We start from the raw sequence: 13,863 nt of genomic DNA, 5'->3' as shown, positions 1-13,863 counted from the left end.
TTTACTTTGTGACCAGGCCTCTTGGATGTGAGTCATGCAAATAATTAATAAAAGTGTCATCCACCCAGAAATCTCAATGTCCTGGATATTACAAATGGCAGTCATAAGGGAAAACTGATGTGCAAAATGAAATTACTTGCTAAGGTTCACTTAAATGGTCAAATTCAGCCTGCTATCCAAGACTATAGACCTCCAAAGCCTGTTTTTTCTCTAACTGATCCTTTGGTAACACCAATGACGCAGGAGCACAGCAGAAGAAATAGGCACCGTGTAGCTTGTGTTCATGTCTGTCTATGTTAAAATAAAAAGCAAGATAAATATGGTAGAGTTGAGTTAACAAAGACTTCAGGACAGCTGATATAACTCTTCTAAGATAGCCTTTTAAGAAGGTGCTCTGCAGTGGTAACAATATTTCAGATTTTTTGGAAGTGAAGGCAAATTCATTGCACTTACAGGCTTTCTGAAAACCTAAACCAAAAGATTGGGGTGAACACACACTGGCTTTTTTTCTCACTCACAGGAAAACAAACACAAACTTGTAGTGTTTCCCAACTTTCTTTGACTATGCATTTGAGTAGGAAGCATTATTGAGAACAACGTTTGAGTTTAATGGAAATACTGGGTTTTTTTCAACAACTGTGAAGTTACACAACTTCATAATCCTGAATATTTTTTAGTGTCCACTTGCCATTGTTTTTTGGATATAGTGATTAATAAGTATTTCATCAACTCCTCACAGCTTTGTACTTACAATATTTTATGCAAGCCACATGATGAAATGTTTATCATTTGGATGAAATAATGAAAATGACCTTATTTGAATTCCTCATGTATTGCTGCCAAAGTCTGTAACAATAACGAAGATAAATACAAACTCAGAATATTTTAGTCAAGCTTTTGTAATGAAAAAGAATCATGGACAATATATTCAACTGTGTAATTGCTTTGTAGGGACTCTGAGATACAGCAGCTGGTTGGAAACAGAAATAGTTCAATTTGCCTCATTTGGGTGTGTGTTTACACAGTGAAATATTCTTGCCTTGTACATTAAAATTGTGCAAGACTATAAAGACACCCCCGAGTCCATATACGAGGGTGTAAAACTGTAACATAGTATAAAATAGAGCCACAGAGATATTTTTTCAAAAATAAAAATCTCTAGTTCTGAAAACAGAATACCCTTCAAAAATACCAAATTGCAACAATAGCTGTAGCCATTTCCATGTTAACCTCCTAAAAAGCACTATTCAGTCATGCAAATCAATACACCTATTAATATATCCACACAAACCTCTGCTCTTTTCTGGTATTTGTGTGTCAGACACTTAAACCTGTTTTAGCTGCTCCATTTGAGACTGTCTGCAGAGGGAGAAAACAGGAGCTGCAGGAAGCAACCCACCAGTAACCTATCGGGTTTCACTGAAACTGCTGTGTGGAATTAAGTGGAGAGATTGCAAATAAAAGGAGAATGGAAAAATCTATGCATCTTTGTGTCCTGAGGCAATGTCTGACAGTTAATTCAAGCCTTCTTAGTCCCATATATGCAGTGTCGTATCAGCTGAGAACCAGGATTTTGCTGCTGAGTTGGAGCTCCAGGATTGCCTGGCTGCTGAGAGGACATGAGAATTGCTGGTGTTCCCAGCTGACTTGATAACAGCAGCCCTGGTGCCTTCTGCTATTGCCTTGGTTTCACAATAAATACATAGTTGGTGGGTGGCTGTTTCCAGTCAGTGGTGTCTACAAAGCTGTGTTTAGCAATAGTCATGAAGCTGTAAAAATAACCATGCCAGACTTTCCCAACAGCTCTCTTTCCCTTACACTGAAAGGCAAAATATATTGCTTGCACTTCCCACACCCTGGACATAATTTTAGGGACTTCCTTTTTTAATCTCACACATCTTAGTTTCCTTTCACCTCCTTTCCACCCAGAAAATACTAGATGAAATAAATACTGGACAATACTAGGAAAAGTTTTAGGCAAAGCTATGGGTGATAACAAGTCTGGAAATAAATATCACAATCCTGTAAGGTGCTCTTTGGCCTATCAGTGCAAAGATGTCCTTGTATCCCTTGTTTGGTTTTTCCATCTTTGTGACTATCAGCTCAGCTACAATTTCCAGTAGCTCATAACATATGTTAAAAAGATTTTTTTTCTGATCGTAGCAGAGATGGTATGAAACCTCAAATTGTGGAGTCTGGATCTGTCATGATTGGACCTATTTTCAGACCCAAGGATGCTAGGTGTGGAGAGAAAAGATTTACTTGATCGGTCTGCACATCTCTGCCAGGCAGGCGTGTTCCCCACAGCACATTTTCTAGTGTTAAGTCTAATTTTAAATGTGGTTTCCTCCACTTCCTTGCACTAGCCTTTCACACTGAGTTGATCTCATTGTCTGGCAGCTTTTCCATATGTTCAAGTATTTGCCTTCTCAGTTCCATCCTATTACTCCTAATAAACTCCCTCATACCATGTTTAATAACTTCTCCTCTTACTACCTCCAACTATATGCAGATGATTATGTTTCCCTCTAGTCAGAACTTAATCAGTTTGCACATGCTGAACACATTAGGAACTTCCAGGGTTTTGTGTGTAGAATAGCTGGCCACATGTCACCAGGATTTTCTGAAAGAGGCCAGTCCCTCACATGTGCCAGTGACCTGGGAGCATCAGTCCTGGGATCTGCTGAAGGTTTCTCCAGTGGGAGAGTGGCCAGGGGACATCTGTCCAGGTAGGAAGGGAAGCAGGGGGAAAGACAACAAGAGAGACTTCATCCCTTTCTAGCACTTAGAGGAGAGCTGGGTGTGGGCGGCAGGAAAGGAATTTTATTACTTTCCTCCTCCATCTCTCCCTGCTTCCTGGTGCCTAGTCTTTATTTACCATTGCCCATATATCTTAGTCTTCTAACACCTCTAAGACGTGTGTGTTCATCTTCAGCTGGGGCAAGGGCCCTGAACAGGCACAGGGTGAGCCAGTGGACAGTCCTGTGGGACCAAGAGATGCTTCCAGTTGTAGAGGAGAAAGAGGCAATAGGGAAGGAAACAGTGAGATAAGAAGGCAACTTATCCAGTGTCCTTGGATAAGGACACTGCTAATCCACTAAATAAAAAGAGTAAGTACCCCTCATGTTAAATTTAGATGGATCTAGACAATGCTTTACTGTATTATTTGTCTGGAGAGATTAGGATAGCAGATCTCATTCATCCCATTGTGTACAGATTTCTACAGCCAACTTGCACCTCCTTACCATGAAAGAACTTACATCAGCATCATATGCTCCTGAGATGTACAAAATTCTCCTTCAGCTGCTACATTATCTCACAGATATGTAGCTTCCACTGCCAAAACAGCATAGGTACATTTAGTCCATCACTGTCCTGGCAGACACAGCAATAATTGTGGTTTTGCTGATATTGTCTAAGGGGCTGGTTTTACAGATAGTTCTACTCTGACTATCTCAACTAAATAAGACTGTGCCAAATATAGTGGGTCCTGGCTTTCCTGGTATTTTTGTAGAGAGAAAATTCATCCAGTTTGTGAAGGATCCATTCAGTTTCTTCTCATCTTGTCAAATGTGAACAAACATTATCTCCTCTCCAGTGGATGTACCACTGAGGAAAGTCCTTTCCTGCTCACAAGTTTATGCTATTTACACTTGGTATAAAATTCTTTAATATTCATAGAAATGGGGAATGGAGCTGAGCTTATTTGCTTTTATGGAAGAAAGCTGGTCCACAAGGATATCCTTCTTTATGACTTTCAATGTAAATGCTGAACAGCTAAACCATTAGATAACAGAGATGGTAATTGTTTCATTTTGTGTAAAAAGGTGTTCTTTCAAGCAGCTAATTAAAGAAAAAAAAAAGAGGGTGAGGATCCCAGAGACAGCTGGGACAGGTGCTTCCAATGACATGGGACAGCTGCTTACTGTTGGCTTGATCACTGGGTAGCTAAATTAGCTCGCTACAGGGCTATTTGCATCTCCTGCTTAGGTGTCTGTGCTTTTCATAGGAGTGATTTTTGCTGTGGATATGGATTGGGCTTTACAACCTGGTGCAAACAATAAATCAATTGCTACTCTCCTGCCTCCCAGCTGAGTGTCCTAATCATTGTGCTATAGATTCCCACCTTTACTGTATCTCTCTGCTTCCTCTTAGAGTGAGTGTTAAGTGACTTCCATGCACAGCTTCCCTGGGGTATCTGAGGCTTGTTCCCACCCCGGCTTCGTGGGAACTTTGAGTCTGAATCCCTCCAAGTGGAAGGAGACTTTCAGTGCTCCAGCACCAAGGGAAACTCTCTACCGGAGTGTGCCCAAGAGAAGTGGTCTTTCTTTATATCTTCCATGTATCATTCTTAATGAAAATCTCTGCCTGGACTCACGTTTAACAGAGGTTTCTGGTTTTTAAGGGTTTTTTTTTTTATCAAAAAGAGCACTGAAAGACCAGAAAGCAGGACTGAAGATAACTTCCTACTTAACATTTTCATGTAAATACTTTATTACTCACAGGGTTGTATTTTTAAAATAATCATTTTTGAATCTACCTTTTTCCCTTGCACAATGGAGGGAGGCATCAGTACTTTTGCTCCCTGTTCCACTAGGAAGCAAAGCACCAAAATCTGTCTGACCTGCCCATAGATATTGGGCATTTCCACCTCTGCTGGTTCACCATAGAGAAACCAGTGTGTTGGGGTTTTTTGATATGAATAAAATCTAAATTAATATCAGGCAACAAGATGTCCATGAACTAACAGTGAGCCCTTGTGGCCAGGAAGGCCAAGGGAATCCTGGAGTGCACCAGGAAGAGCATTTGCAGCAGGTCAAGAGAGATGATCCTGCCTCTCTACTCGGCCCTGGTGAGGCTACATCTGGAGTGCTGTGTCCAGTTCTGGGCTCCTCAGGACCAGAGAGACATGGAGATCCTGCAGCAGGTCCGGCAGAGAGCAACAAAGATGATGAGGAGAATCTCATAGGAGCATGTCATAGGAGGAAAGGCTGAGGGAGCTGTTGTTCAGCCTTGAGAAGGGAAAACTATAAGGGGACCTGATCAGTGTCTATCAGTATCTGAAGGAAGGGTGTCAGAGAACAGAACCAGGCTCTGCTCAGTGGTGCCAAGGACAAGAGGCAATGGGCAGAAACTGAAGCGCAGGAAGTTCCATCTGAACATGAGGAATGACTTCTTTCCTATGTTGGAAAGAAGTGGGTGACCATGCACTGGAACAAGCTGCCCAGAGAGGTTGTGGAGTCTCCCTCACAGGAGATATTCAAAAACCATCTGGACACAATTCTGAGCCGTGTGCTCTGGGATGACCCTGCTTGAGCAAGGAGGTTGGACCAGATGACACACTGTGGTCCCTTCCAACCTTAAGCCTTCTATGATTCTTGTGCATGTAATATAAATAATCTCTATCCCTATTTTTCCTTTCCTGAAATACGTGTCAGAATAAGAAAGGAATTGGGGCAAATTACACCTTTTCTAAAAATATATAGATAGTAAAAATATACAGATGTTTGTTTTATTTAACTGGCCAGTTGGCTTGTGTTTTATATCATAATGTCTCCTGGGTAAGGACTATGCCCTCTTTTTGGTTTCTAGCTCACTGGAAGTTTGTAGTTTATTTTTAGGTAGTAATTCCAGTGAAGGGATAAATTAAGAAACATAATCAAGAAATAGGTGAAAAGGGCTACCAAGATGTCTGTATTAAAAACATTTCCATTCATGACATCTTCCCGGAGCTCATTGTTTTTCTAGCATAACACTGAGTAAAATGAAAATAATTTATAACTGCTTGCATTGTCTTGAAGCCCAGAATGTGACTTAGAAAAATAATTTGGGATCACAATGAAAATGGCTCATTACTGAAGAAGTTGAAGTAACACCAGATTTAATCCATCATCTACTTATCTGCCAGTAAAATTGTGCCTTGCATGAATTTCCTGCTCTGCCTTTCCAATTCTGCAAGTTAATACGTACGGAAACTTTCTTTTAAAAGAATATAGAAATATTGTGCTGGCATTAATCAGAGAGATTTTGTCCTATTGGAAAAAATAATAACCATCACCATTTCAGGGGTGCTACACTCAAAAGCCTTACAACAGGATTGAAATGCTCTGAGGGTGGAGGAAATGTCTGGAAGTTGTTCAATGCAGCCTGGTCTTCTTTTTTTTTCATTTGAAATGAAAGCTGAGCTGTTCAATCATGAATGAGAACAATAGTGGCTTTTAAAGGAATGCAGTTGGGAGGTTGGCTTTTATTGGCAGTTTGTGCAAGGTCTGTGCTTCCAGAGTGCTGTCAGATACAAATCTGGAGTCACTGAGGAGCTGGACCCAGTCTCTTGTGTTGCATAAACTAGGATTTGGTCTTGTGGTGCACAGACCATGATAGTGGCACCAGCCCAGCAATAATCAAAGACAGACAGGAAAGAGAAGAGTCTCCTCTGGAAAGGGCACTGTAAAAATTGAATTATAAAACAGAATGTGCAGATTCCTCTTGGCTGGGTGGAAAAGCCCACTGTTTCTCTGTTGTTGCAGTAAGGTTTTAATTAAAGGTAGGTTCTGGTTGTAAGCATTACAGCAACTGCATCTGGATGGTACTTAGGTAAGTGATTAAAAGTAGGGCTTTCCCAAGATTTCAAATGGAAAGTTTTGCAAAGGATTTTATCTTGACAGATTTGAAGCTTCTGTGAAATCAAGACGTAAAAAGAAATATTCAACTATTCGTTGACTGCTGCTGACCAAAAATTACGTTAAATCTGTTCAATCATTTAACGTCTCTCCTAAAGGAAAGTCAGAAATGTGCATGAAGGAGCAAATAGTTCCCAGAATAAGGAATCAAAAAGCATTGGGCAGGTCAAAGCACATTCAGATGAGCTGCAGTAATACCCTGAAGAAGGGAGCCTGGCAGGCAGAATTGTTATAATTTTATTATTATTTATGTTACCATCGCCCCCAAGGAGACCCCCTTGTGCTACAGTTCCTCGGGCCTATCCCAGAGCTTTTGACCTTCTCTCCACCAACCTCTTTTCCAAAATCATGTTCTGCAAGGAGGGTACTGCAAAAAATCTGAAATAAAAATTAGACATATTGTTACCAGACTCTTCCATGTCATTTGTTTTTTAAATAGAAATGACCACTATGATGAATATATAGTGATAGGTATAAAAGTCAATATTGACAACTTAAACCTATTCAAAAGGGATTGTTTTTAAATAGCAGGAATGTTTAGGTGATCTGAGTGCATTGCAAGGTATCAAGAATTTCTCTTCTCATCTTGACATTTTTTTCTGGGACTTAAGCTCCATATTCAATAAGCTATTCTTTCCAAGAAACCATGTTCTCCCAAAGCATCCTTTGATGTTATAGGGTTTTTCACCCAGTCAATACAGAAGTGGTATTTATGAGGACATATTCCAGATATACTGCCACATTTCCACCACATGTGTGTGTATTGAACTATCTTTGTCTTCTAACATGACAGCTTTATCTCAGAACAAGTTTCTGAAACTCCCTCTTACATTGTAAATTCCTTCGATGCAGTTGTATGATGTTGAATTTTATGTAAAGAACCAGACAGACATAGCAGGATTTAAAAATTCTTTTTATCCCATTGGGTTGAACACATTAAATAACTTGAAGAAATCAAAAGAAATCATAATATTTCTGGAATCTCAGCATATGCAGCAGTATACTTGTCAGAGGTGAAAAAAATCTATCTGTGTTTATACTACATTTGGTAAACAGAATAGCCTATGAAATCAATTTCTTGGTTCTTAAATTGGAAAGTTCAATAAAATTAAATCCTTTTATTAATAATGTTTATTTTCCTTGCAGTACAGCTATAAATCCTGGCTAGACCCTATGCTGTTAAGTTTCATATAAAGGTAATCTTACGCTAGAAAGTCCACAGCCTACACTCATGCACAGATAAGAAAGCCACATAAAGGGAGCACATAAATATGGAAAAATCAGTGGAGAAAATGAACAGAATACACAGAGGAGGCCAGTTCTCCATAAGCATTAGCTTTAAATCCTTAGTTGTCATTATCTATTATTGATAGACTAAATTACAGATACAAAGAAAATAATTAATTTTGACATCATTATAGTTTGATTCCTGATGTTTGTCTTGTGCTGGCTGAATGGGAGCCTGTAATGCATAAAGGCTCCAAAATTTTGATCAGGATTTCAGGAATGGGTTGAAAGGGGCACACACTTCACAATATGAGGATTTGTATCATTGCCTTCTCTAGATCCTCTGCATCTGTGGTCCAGTTGCCAAGTGGGATTATTTAAGTCATTCTGTCCTTAAGCTGTGTGAGAGAAGGAAGCAGCCCAGGTGCCCTCAGCTTCAAGCACAGAGAGGGGTTTCTTACCTAGGTACTTGCACACTGTTCAAAAAAGCTGGACTCTGTCCCTGATAGGGAGCCAAATTTCTATTTTCATCAAACATGTGACCTTCCCTTCCCTTCCCTTCCCTTCCCTTCCCTTCCCTTCCCTTCCCTTCCCTTCCCTTCCCTTCCCTTCCCTTCCCTTCCCTTCCCTTCCCTTCCCTTCCCTTCCCTTCCCTTCCCTTCCCTTCCCTTCCCTTCCCTTCCCTTCCCTTCCCTTCCCTTCCCTTCCCTTCCCGCCTTTAGCTTTTTTTAAAAGAGATCTGTCCTTAATATGTATCAGATACAAGATCTAAATCAAAAGACCAAAAATAGGCAGAAAAATCAGAGAAAGAAAAAGTATCATAAAGAGTGACTGAAGTCTCCCAACCCCAGGATATAAATTTTATGAGAATTTTACTGGAGTGAGGCTATGACCTCTTGGCATTCTGCATAGGCTTGGTCCCCTGATTCTGGAGATCTCTTGGAGGTGTTGATTTACCTTCTTACAGAAGTCAGGCTCTTGGGAAATTGTGCATATCTGTATCATTCTCCAGAGTAGAAGTAAGGTACCTTCCTATACCTGAGAACTGACAACTGTACTTTCAATATACCAGTTAATAAATGAAAACTGCCCTTTTTATTAAACAAACATTCTGACTCTTTATTGAGCACAGAAGTTGTAGACGTCTCAATAGTTTTGTTTGTTTTTACAGAAACCAAAGAGAAAATCTCCTTTCATTTGAAAAAATATAAATAAATTCAAACAACCTGAGTTGTAGCCTCTGCTACTAAAGTTAGGAATGTTATGTAATGCATTAAAAATGAAAACCTTTATCCAAAAGAGATGAATATTTTATATGAACATTAAAATAGGTGTGGTTTTACTACATTCCACTGCTTTAATAATACAATAGACCCCTAAGCATAATGGAGTAGGGTAAGTCAGCATGATGCCTGCTTTATATTGCTGAAATAACTCCCAAGAATAGTAATGAATGTGATCTCAGTGGATGCACTATAAATCATATTCTAATGGATTTTCCCCTTTGAATGGCCGGTTGGCAGATGAACATGGCTACATAAAGGGGAAAGCAGGGGGATGAAAGTACAACAGAGTCTGTTGTTAGGATATTGTTGCTAGCAATAAGTTCTTGCCTGTTTTATATGAAGCCTTCCAGAAAATAGTACTTTAGCAGAATGTACTGCTTCACCTTCTGAAGTCCCTTCATTGAAACTTGGGAAATTGGAAAGAGAGGAAACAAGGCCTCCAAAAGAATAACACAAGGAATGAGAACATTTACCATCTTCAAAATCCAGCAATTTTCATGGAGTTACCTCTGAGGATCAGTGCCTTTGTTGATTTTCTGAGAGGGTTTCCTGGGTAGTTTCTATAACGGCTTCCATGCATGATCTCCGAACTGTCATTATGCAGTAATTATCTCTTACTTATGGAAAGGGACACTTACTTTTCTAATTTTCTTAGTTGTCATATAAAAATTATCCTTCGTGAGTTGTTAAAAATATTTTCACAAGAGCTGTTGATCTGCATTCCATGACCAACTTCTCTGCTCTTGCAAATGTGCTGAACTTCACTGAGGATGCTGAAGTGCTCCCCGTTAAACTCTTTCAAACTAGGTTTGGTAGGGCTCAGCAACACCAGTGCTTTTCTCTGCAAAGCTGTCTTGCAGTTTCAGATATTCTTACTATGTGTGTGGTTAGGGACCAACAGCACTTCTACTGATATTGGATTAAGTAAAATTGTACTGATGTTTTTACTCTTCGGAGGAAACAGAAGGTTTTTATTCCAGGTTAAGAAAGTGTGGCTAGACAGGTTTTATGATAGTTTTGCCATTTGGTACTGCCTTTGTTTAAAATTGTTTGTACTGAGAGTGATGTTCAATGAACACAATACCTTGTATTGCAAACTATTTCTTAGGATGTTTATGTGCTGACTTTCTTCAGTAGAAAGAACTTTTTGGATTCAGATTATTATTACAGGAGACAGAAGTGGTTGTCTGATTCTGAGAATTTTAAACTGAGGGTTTTCTTCTCTCATTGTTATTAAAAGGATCAATATCTCAGAAGGTATGTGGGAGAAAAGATAAATTGTGTGGATGTTAGAGGTTTTGTGTAACTTATTCCTATGATCAGGGAAGTAGACAATAATAAAATGAGAACAGAGCTCACCACTATTTTTTTCTGCCGGTTCAAGACCGCCATAGCAGTGTGAGAAAACAGGTATGATTTGGAGGCAGCACTTTGGAGAGAAAATAAATAGAAGGCTAAATTAAAGTATGCAAGTGATATCTCTACATTTCTTGATAATTCTTCACAGACATAATTTCAAAGCCCTAGAAGTCAAAGGAGAAGATAAGAGACAGAGCAATTGGTTGGCATTCATCCCAGGAACTGAGCTGCATATAATTGGATTTCATTAGTCTTCCTTTCCTAAAAATTGAGGATATAAAAACAAAAAGCCTGTTCTTTTACTAGAACCCTTTATTTTACATTTTAGCAATCTAAAATTTTTCTGGTTTCATCTGTTTTGGGTCAAGCAGTGTGAAGTGTTATGTACACAGCTAAAATCTTTAAGACAGGTTTAAAACTTTTAACAATATATTTGATTTAAAAGGTACTTGGACACAAAAATTTTATTAAGAATGTGGAAGCAAACTTTCTACATCTGTATATTTCTAAACTTTGGTTTCCAAACAACTTAGGTTTTGTTTGTGTTAGTGCTTGAACAAATAAATATTTTATTGCCAAATAATAGTCGTAACATCTTTTGATATGGCATCATCTTCTCCTGACTGTTACGTGGACTGTCTTTTGTCTCTTTTCCTGTATCCTGTCAATGCCTGACTATTGTGCATTGTTTCTTGAGAAATACTGTCAGTGCAGTGAAAGTAGAGGGTGTACTATCTCTTGAAACAGTGTTTTAAAACACCCAGGAACTTCTGGAAAAACTGAAGGCAGCTGGTTTTATCTTAAACTGGGCACTATAATTTTTCCTGGAAGACCTAGGCTCACTGATGTATTATCTCTCTGGAAAAGATATCGCCAGTGGTCTTTCTTTTTACATTTTGAACGTTTTAATGTTAAATGGTTCACTAAATAAGGAGAAATGGCAACACCCATTTAGGCAGTTGCTGTAAGTTTTGCTAAGTGGGTTGAGCCTTAAAACTCTGGGAACCCCTATCTGTATACACAGCTCATATAAGAAAATCATGTGCTTACATCAAACTCTCTTTTGAAAATATGGAGAATTCTCATAGATCAGTTTTCTGGCCTGTTTCAACAGTGCTTTGTGTGAGTCTGCACTTCCAGGGAACTGTCTGGGAAGTAAGATAAGGATACTAAGACATAAACTGACTGCCCTATTGCAGCACGAGTGCTGTGGCCAAAGTCTTATTAGATGCACCACATATTTCCAGCAATTTTCCTCCACACATTCTAAATGATAGTTACTAGCTTTCATGTTTCTTTTAGAATTTTATAGTCAGTTTTCCCACTTTTTTTACTTTTTTTTCTCTACAAAATCTTACTTCTTGTAATAACTTGTGGTGAGGAGACTTTTCATTTTTATTAAAAAGCAAAATATAGAAATGGAATAGGTTTCTAAAGCCTATATTCAGATGACTAAATCTAGAGATGTGAAAAGGTGATCTAAAAGTGGAAGACATTTTATTAAAGCGGTATTGTTGCCTTTTTACTGGGCTAAGATTTGAGGTTAAGATTCTTGGTTTCTCCTGTAGCAAACAAAGGCAACACGAACATCTAAAACACAGCAAGGAGCTGGATGACTTAGACAGCTTTGCATTTAAAGAGGAATGTCTGGCGAGACTTCCATATGGATTTGACATCTACACGAAAAAAAGGATAAACCAAAAAAAAAAAAAAAAAAAAAATCAGGGAAAAAACCCTACGTTCAGAAATCTGGCGTCTGTACTTACATTTGCAACTCTGGCCCATTTCTAAGATAAGGTGATGGCGTGAACTGAATTAAAAGAAAAAAATAGAAGATAATTTGTTTTCAGGACTGAAACTATGTTTCAGATTTTACTTTGGGAGGGAAAAAGGAGGTAAGATTAGAAAGTTTTAAGTGATTTTTTTCCCTGCAACAAACTATAGAGACAACCTTTTTATTTCTTTATTAAAAAAAAAGAAAAAGTTTTTAAAATAGAGCAGAGAACATTTTTTCAGGCAAAAGCTGTCCCTTTTCTACATTTCTGAATAGAAACAGCAGAGGCATAAACAGGAGAAATATAGAAACTCAGAAACTCTTCCATATCTTACAAAATAATGAAATAGAAGAAAAGAAAAAGAGAACACGAGAAGCCAGGAGTCACACTGTTTTCCAGTACTCTGTCAGTCTCAGGACCACGCCTAAACCTGCTGAATTGTTCAGTAAACACCCTTTGCAGTGCTGATTGTCCTAGAACCCCATCTGCACCCAATGGCATTACCTTCACTGCTCAAACTTTATCCACTGTGAATGTGAGGCAATTACAGTAAATCTCTACTGAGCAGCATGAATTTACAGTCTCTTCCTTCTGTTTTAATGATGTATTGGCTTACTGATTTATTTTCCAATCCAGTTTCAGGTTTGGATTCAGTGTCTGGACTGAGGAATGTTGCAGGAGCAGCAGTTGTTCATTATGTTTTCTTTCTCATTCCTCCCTTTTGTTTGTGATCAGCCCTTGTCCCTTCCTCTCCCTGATGAAGTTCTAAGTGCAGGGCTAATTGTTTCAAAGGGACAAATAGATTACTTGACTCAATTAAAACACACACACACACACACACACACACACACACACACGTGTCTTCCTTTATCAACTTTTTGGTTGTTGTTTTTACTTTCTATTTCAGGAGCCTTAAGGTAGTTTTGCCTCAAAATCTGCAAGAGAATTATAATTAATTGTTTTATTATTTTTTATTCAGTGTCTTTCCAGAACAAAGTGAAGGTCATTTGCTTCTTACAAACCGCAATTTTCTCAAAAGTCTGCTACGCGATGATGTTTTGGAACAGGGGGACCCAGTAGAGGTCTGCCCTGCTGGCAGAGGTATGACAGCTCAGTATTTTGTAAGATGATCTTTTGCATAAAATCTCAAGCTGTTCCAGCTGGCTTTTTCGCCTGTGTCCATATGGGAAGTGGAAGCAGTGGCTCTCAGAACAGCCGTTTCCAAGCCTTGTGTGTGCTACTGTCGAGCACTTGGCCATACCTGCATCTCAGTTTCCCTGATACTTTTTTGTCTGCCAATGTTTATTTCAGATCACACCCATGCCCCTGCACATCACATGAATAACATAGTGAAGTTTTGGAGCACTGGAGTAGGTCCTGAGAGATGCTAAGCAGTTAAGATATAAGATAATGGTAAAGTAGGAACAGCTGAGGAAGCAGACTGATCTCAGTACCACCCAGACCTCTCTCCAACGCTGCCTATTATTCTTTCCTGAGACATCTGGCTGCATGACTGCATGCTAAATTTGTTGGAGA

The sequence above is a fragment of the Coloeus monedula genome (genome assembly GCF_965178545.1).
Source record: "Coloeus monedula genome assembly, chromosome: 3".
Taxonomy (NCBI): domain Eukaryota; kingdom Metazoa; phylum Chordata; class Aves; order Passeriformes; family Corvidae; genus Coloeus; species Coloeus monedula.
This window is presented reverse-complemented; position numbering follows the sequence as displayed.